General features: G+C 43.6%; 1 long non-coding RNA gene across 1 annotated transcript; it reads left to right on the top strand.

Annotated features, from left to right (window-relative positions):
* Positions 1–604: 604 nt before the first annotated feature.
* LOC138658402 (uncharacterized) lies at positions 605–5,474 on the top strand. The gene is made up of 4 exons (XR_011317490.1): positions 605–695; positions 3,838–3,885; positions 5,009–5,068; positions 5,180–5,474. It is a non-coding gene; the product is annotated as an uncharacterized lncRNA (long non-coding RNA).
* The last annotated feature ends 2,073 nt before the right edge of the window (positions 5,475–7,547 follow it).

The raw sequence follows: 7,547 nt of genomic DNA, 5'->3' as shown, positions 1-7,547 counted from the left end.
ATGCAACAGAGGCGGCGGAAATCCTTTCCAAAGTTACCGCGCCCAGCGACTTTCTTCAGATTCCTGCTAAAGAACTCAAGAATCGCGACTTGGAACGCGAGTCTAGAAGAGCAGTTAACTTAGAATTGCACATTATTACAATAGCTGAATACCTCCGTGTCCAGAGAATCCCACGGGGATTGCGGGTCCCCTTACAACCGACCTTCTTCAGGGAGGATAAAGATTACTGCACGAAGTTTGAACACATTTTAAACAAATGTTCAGCAGACCTTATGACCTTAACCCTGTCCTACCTTCAAAAGAACCTGGAGACGGTGAATGCCCAAATCAACGCGATCGAGAGCCAGCTGACCAGTACCCTACCTCAAGAAGAATTCCAGGAACTCAAGTCAAAGAATCAGGAATTATTACGATTACACAGAGTAGAGTTGGAAAAGAGGAAAAGATCCAAATTTCTGAGAGACACCGAGGACTACTTACAGAACCGGGTTTACCAATGGCGAGATACTCGGCATTCCACCAGGCGTCACAGCTCGCTAAGCTCTTCTGGTTCCATCGACAGCAGGCCCGGCACCTCAAATTCTTCTTCCTCCCATTCTTTTTTAGGGAACAACCGCGGCCGTTCAAAGGGAAAACGAGGCGGGGGGGCCAATGCCGCCGGGGAACCCCGAAATCAGATGGCGACACGCTCACAGGTAAGGACCTCCCGCTGGTAGTCAACATCTCTTCCAAGAACCTGGACACATATCAACTGGCTGTACTCCAGAAGGGTTTATCCTTTTGCCCTATGTATAAGTTCAATTCGTTTGAACTCAACATGGACCTGCAGAGGTTCTATCGCAACATCAGATTGCGTGTACACTTCTCGGAACAACCTGCCGTACTGAATTCCTCCAGGCAGGATAAGACTCTACTTGAACTCCAGGATTTGGGGTTATGGACTCCTAGCTCCTACATGCCACCACGATCCAACCCACCAGTGGAAACTTTCGTTTCCCTTGTCGAGAGGGACATCCACACATTGACTAGGGAGATGGACCGGGGGAGGTTCCAGTTCCATTCCAATCTCACACATGCCGAGAGACTCTCATTGGATCAACTTTCATCGGATAAATCCTTAATTATCAAACCAGCAGATAAGGGCGGGGCAACGGTGATTATGGATAGGTCTGACTATCTTGAGGAGGTGTTTAGACAACTGGGGGACACCACAGTATACAAAATAATACCACATAACCCTCTGAACCTACTGATCAAAAAAATCGCACCCGTCGTAGACTTCCACTTCCAAGCAGGCACCATTGACAAAAAAATGAGAGATTTTCTCATTAAAAAGGATCCTATTACCCCTATATTTTATATCCTGCCTAAAATACACAAAAGACTAGTCAAACCACCTGGCCGGCCTATTGTGTCCCTAACCGACTCGGTTCTGTCACCTTTATCCATGGTATTGGAAAAAATTCTCACACCACTAGTTAAAACTACCCGCTCTTTCTTATTGGATACTAATGATTTCATTCAGGTCATTAAGTCTTTGGGCCCCATATCCCCTTCTTCCCTCTTGATAACCTGGGATGTCAACAGCCTCTATACATCGATAGTCCACGAGAAAGGCTTAGCAGCTACCGATAGACTCCTACATGATAACAAAGTAGACATCAAAATCCGTCATCTCTGTGCCGACCTATTGGGCCTGGTACTCAAAGAAAATTATTTCTTGTTCCAGGACACCTTTTATGCCCAACAGCAAGGCACCGCGATGGGCGCGAACGTAGCGCCCCCTTACGCCATAGCGTACATGGCGATTTTTGAACAAGATTTTGTGTACAATCATCCTCTATTTATGAGTCACTGCAAGGTTTGGCGGAGATATATCGATGATATATTCTGCATCTGGGACGGTCCAATTGAATCACTCCTGCCTTTTGATCAACATATCAATGGTATCTGGCCTGAATTAAAATTCTCTTTACAACATGACACACACAGGATTAGCTTTTTGGATACTTTGATTTATAAGGAGAGGGGGGGTCAGTTGGCGATCGATTTATACACTAAACCGACAGATCGCAATGGCCTCCTATTCTTCACCAGTTGCCACCCACCCTCCATTAAGAACTCTATTCCAAAATCACAGTTCCATAGGGTCGACAGGATAGTCTCTGATGAGAATTTAAAAAAAACCAGACTCATCGAGATGGAACACAAATTTGCTGATAGGGGGTACCCTCAGGGGATACTGACAGAGGCTAAACGTTACATGTCAATTAGTAAACCCAAGGACAAGCCCAAAAGAATCCCATTCGTCTCGACTTTTCACTAGTGTTGAGCGATACCGTCCGATACTTGAAAGTATCGGTATCGGATAGTATCGGCCGATACCCGAAAAATATCGGATATCGCCGATACCGATATCCGATACCAATACAAGTCAATGGGACATCAAGTATCGGAATGTATCCTCATGGATCCCAGGGTCTGAAGGAGAGGAAACTCTCCTTCAGGCCCTGGGATCCATATTAAAGTGTAAAATAAAGAATTAAAATAAAAAATATTGTTATATTCACCTCTCCGGCGGCCCCTGGACATCAGCGGGAGGATCCGGCGTCCGGCACGGCTTCATTCTTCAAAATGCGCGCCTTCAGGACCTGTGGAATGACGTCCCGGCTTCTGATTGGTCGCGTGCCGCCCATGTGACCGCCACGCGACCAATCAGAAGCCGCGACGTCATTCCTCAGGTCCTAAAAGGCGCTCATTCTAGGACTTTAGCTGAGGAATGACGTCGCGGCTTCTGATTGGTCACGTGGCGGTCACATGGGTGGCACGCGACCAATCAGAAGCCGGGACGTCATACCACAGGTCCTGAAGGCGCGCATTTTGAAGAAAGAAGCCGTGCCGGACGCCGGATCCTCCCGCTGATGTCCAGGGGCCGCCGGAGAGGTGAATATAACAATATTTTTTATTTTAATTCTTTATTTTACACTTCCGATACCGATACCCGATATCACAAAAATATCGGATCTCGGTATCGGAATTCCGATACCGCAAGTATCGGCCGATACCCGATACTTGCGGTATCGGAATGCTCAACACTACTTTTCACCCTTTTTCTGACCTAGTACAGTCGACCATTCGGAGGCACTGGAATATCCTAACCAAAAGTTATCCTGACATTGCGGAGTTCAAATTGCCATTTCTGTCATGTTTCAAGCGAGCTAGGAATCTCAAGGATAGGTTAGTAAAGGCGGATGTTGGTCTAGGTACCCTGATTCCCAAACAGGTTTTTCTTCAAACTCAGAGAAGAGGCACATTCCCTTGCCTAAATTGTCTACAATGCAGTAATGTACAAAAGGGTCCCTCTGTTTTTCACCCACAGACTGGCAAGGCTATTCCCATTAAGGGTTTCTATACCTGCGAGTCGACATTTGTAGTCTATCTTATCAAATGCCCTTGCGGCTTGGCCTATGTGGGGGAAACCACACAAACGGTGAGGGATAGGGTGGCCCAACACAAATCTACGATCCGATGTAATAAGACACACCTCCCCCTTCCATTCCGTTTCTCCGCCAAAAATCATAATATCGCTCAACTTCGGTTCCAGGTCCTTGAACAGGTTGACATCCCTAGAAGGGGCCAAAACCGCACCAAAATGCTCCAGAAAAGGGAAGCATATTGGATTTATACCTTACAGACCCTTGAACCAAAGCGATTAAATAGGGACTATGATGTATCAGCTTTTTTGTAAAGATACTGTGTACGTTTTTATTGTAATTACATTGTATATTGACCTGTTTTTGTCTTGCTTTTAACTGTTTCATGCTCTTTTCTTTTCAGAACCGTTAATTGCACCCCACGCACTGAGCACTGGCCTTTTCTCACATGGTATAGTATTCCCTCACAATGCCATCTCTATATAGAGTATTATCTTTTTCTCTATATAGTGTTCCGATGTGACCACCACTTTATGGACCTGTTTCTCTCTTTGACTCTCTGGTCCACCATGCGTTTTGCCTTCTTACCAACCCCAGCACCCTGCTTATATCCGGTGTCCTGCCTGATATCCTCTGCGCTGCGACCCTGGCTTTATATGGCCTCTTTTCCTCTTGTCTCCATTGATTGTACTTCATTCCTTTGCGCAGGCGCTATCTCTCCCCGGCTCCCCTCCCCGGCCTCTCCCCCTGCTCCACGCATGCGCGGCCCCGCCGGTCATGTGACCTGGTGACGCGGCGCGTCAGCTGACCTTCAGGCAGCGGGCACTTAAACCCGGAAGTGCCTCTGCCGGTCAGCAGTCCCGGGAGTGCGCGTCTCTAGCGGTTCGGCGCCGGTGCCATTGGAGGTCTTAGGTACAGTAGCGCTCTGTCCTTGCTACACTGTCCTATTCACTCTGTCCTCTCCTCCCCTCCCTCTCCTTATCCCTTTGCCTTCTGTCATTTTCTTCTGCCTAGTTACCTCTTTATTGCTTTCCTTGTCCACAGCGCTTGTGCCATTGCGAGCTTCTCGCCTTTCTACAGCGCCCTGCTCCCGCTTCTCCAGGCTCTTTAAGGTAACCGCCGCAACCCTATTGGGGACCCTTCTGCCTTAAGCCACTCACTCTTTTTATTACACCTTGTACTATATTTTACTCAGGCGCCATATTCTCCCGGACTCTGCCGTTTGTTGGCACCCCTGTGGGCCCACATTTACTCTTCGTGGCATTCAGGTACTTCTAATAAGTAGAGGGGGGCCTTCCTATTTTCTTGAGCTTTATTTTCTTGAGCTTGGTTTTATTTCTTGCCTATCCTGGCCAGGGTCGCTGGTCCACACTACTCTGTGCTATTGCATCCGTAGATCTGATTTCCCTTTATACAGGCTCCTGATGGTCACATACTGGGACTAGTCTTATCATATAGCATGCCCTTTCAGGCTTCACCACTAGTTCTCCTACACTATTCTCGTCATATGGCATTTTTGATGTGGTTCTTTATGCTCCTTTTATGTACTCATGGTTTTTGCTTCTGTGTTATAGGCACCTCATCTCGCACTCTAGCCCCCTGGTCCCGCGTATTGGGAGTTCACCTTATTTGCAGTATCCTTTATTTTTAAGTGGGGGTGGTCATTTCTTGGCCCACTTTGTTAATCCTTAGCTGGGACTGGAGGTCATCACCTGCTTATATCCTTCTCCTATACACGTTCACAGTCCATAGATCTCCTGAACAAGGCTCACGACTCACGGAACACCAGGCCGGATCCACCTAGTCCGCCTCAGTCGTTGTTTGTCATTTCTCTATTGATGTATTTGATTTTCTCAAGTATATTATAAATATGCCTATATTGAGACTGTGCATCATGTTACCTATTCTAACAACATTTCTTTGTATTTTGATATATGTATTTCAGTAATCCAATAACTGTTTCTGATGAAGGTCTTTGTAGACCGAAAACGTTTAACAATTAAGCTGGATGCACTAAATAAATGAATTATTCACTTCTGATCATGCAAAAAGTTCGTCTGAGTGCCAAGTATTTATTGCTTTGAATACTCAAATAAGTGCTATAAACCCTTTATTTTGGCGATCATTGGTGGTCTCAGCACCTTCAACCTCACTTCAGTAAGTGTTCTTAAATGATAGTTGCACTTTGAAGAACATATAATGTCTGGGCCAATGATTTCTCACAAGCAAAAGCTGACAACTGGACTTTAAACAAAGTCTAGGCTATCACTCCCCAGAGCCAACAGCCTCCTAATATTCCATAAAAAGTTCTTGCATACCAAACAAAAAAAAACAGAAATCTTTTTTTCCTCTAATTTACTATAACATGATTTTAGATCTTTCTAAGTGTGTTTTTATCACTTAATAACTGTACAATAAAGGAAGATTTGAGGTTATGTATTTGTGGCTTTTGCTGTTCTTTGACGTTCGGTCCCGGGAGAACAATGAGTTCTCAACAGTGGAAGAAAAGACAGTCAGCAGTTTGAGTACATTGAGTAGTATATTTTTTGAAGAATCTTAGAGCAACATCATTTTTAGCTCCCTCTGGGGATGTAAATATGTCTTTTATTATTTCATGCAGGATTTTGTTCACTTTCTTCATCTTTAATAAAACAATATGTGATTCCCTGTCTTTCTTTTATTGAAAATTTTAGTTTTCATTCAAAAGTTTTAGAGTTAAAATTTGTTTTGAGAGATGTAAACCTTATTAAGAATCAGCCTCTGGTTTATTGATCTTGCAGCAACTTTTTGAATCAAAATCATGTTAAAATACAACATTTTAATATTTTGGCGTATTTCCAATTTCCGCTTTAGCAATAGAAATCTGTCTACAGATATCTGAAGGGCTGTTACAGTGTCCTACAGACTCCTAGTAGCCAGCATTGACCAAAATTGTTGTACTATTTAGCTTCCGGGAGCTTTTCAAGAATACAGTGGACACGTAATTTATTAGTCCTGTGAATCTGTACAGTGAACACTCCCCTCGCCTCGCCACTTCTTGCAGTAACTGACAAGCTCTTGTGCACTGGGAATAAAGCAGATCTTTATTAAATATATCTCTTAGACCTGATGTATTTACTTTGAAAATCAATGGCAATATAATCCTGTATGAAAGGTTAACTCAATCTCCACCAATCTGGTTGCATTGATACATCCTCAGGGTGCCACCTCCCTGTTGCTTCTAAGATCTCACACTGGCCATTATAAGCTGCAGTTGGCCGTTAGGTTGGGTGAGGAGAGACTGAATACACTTTGGCTCATGAGCTATTTCCTTTTATAGCAGGACTCATAAAATATTTATCTTAATATCTGAATTATACCGCCATACTGATATAGATTTTCAAAATATGAACACCAGTCTAATCAGGTGAAAACATTTTGTGAAATTTGGTGATAAATTTGATTAAGAGCTTGAAAAGATGGAGAATCATACTTCTCATCAATGCACTGGGTTCATAATGTATTTGTCAAGTTTATCACTTTTATTTTTTAAATGAAAAAGATTGTGCACTATTTTGCTACAATGACTAAAAATGTAAGTTTAGTGGTTGTAATGTGTAATGTGCTGCTGTTACACATGGTAATATATTAAAGGGGTTCTTCTTTATTAGAAGCGATAAATCGATAGATAAATAGGACACATAGCATTAAAAAAAAAATCCAAAATAATGGTAATCAGCAAATCATGGAGGTACCGGTAATTACTAGGCTATAATAAAAGCTGATTTCATTTTGTTACAGATAGAAACACGTCCTATAATATTAATAGAACAATAGAATATGGTTCCATTGCGGCAGGACGCTCCGCCACTGCGACCTTGCAAAATGATGATCAATTTGAGTTTCAGTGTCAACAAAGCATTAGGCCGGGGTCACACTAGAGAGTTTTACAGACGTATGAGAGGCGCAAAAACAACGCATTGCACACGGACCAATGATTCTCTATGGGGCAGCTTCTATCTGCCATATATTTCACAGCCGTATTTTACGGCCGTAGAAAATGGCAGCATGCTGCGTTTGTCAGCATACTGTGCAAAAAATCAACCAATGCAAGTCTATGGGTGCGAGAAAAAT

This window comes from Ranitomeya imitator, chromosome 1, assembly GCF_032444005.1.
Source record: "Ranitomeya imitator isolate aRanImi1 chromosome 1, aRanImi1.pri, whole genome shotgun sequence".
Taxonomy (NCBI): Eukaryota; Metazoa; Chordata; class Amphibia; order Anura; family Dendrobatidae; genus Ranitomeya; species Ranitomeya imitator.
Note: the sequence above shows the minus strand (reverse complement) of the source record. Positions and strands in the feature narration are given on the sequence as shown.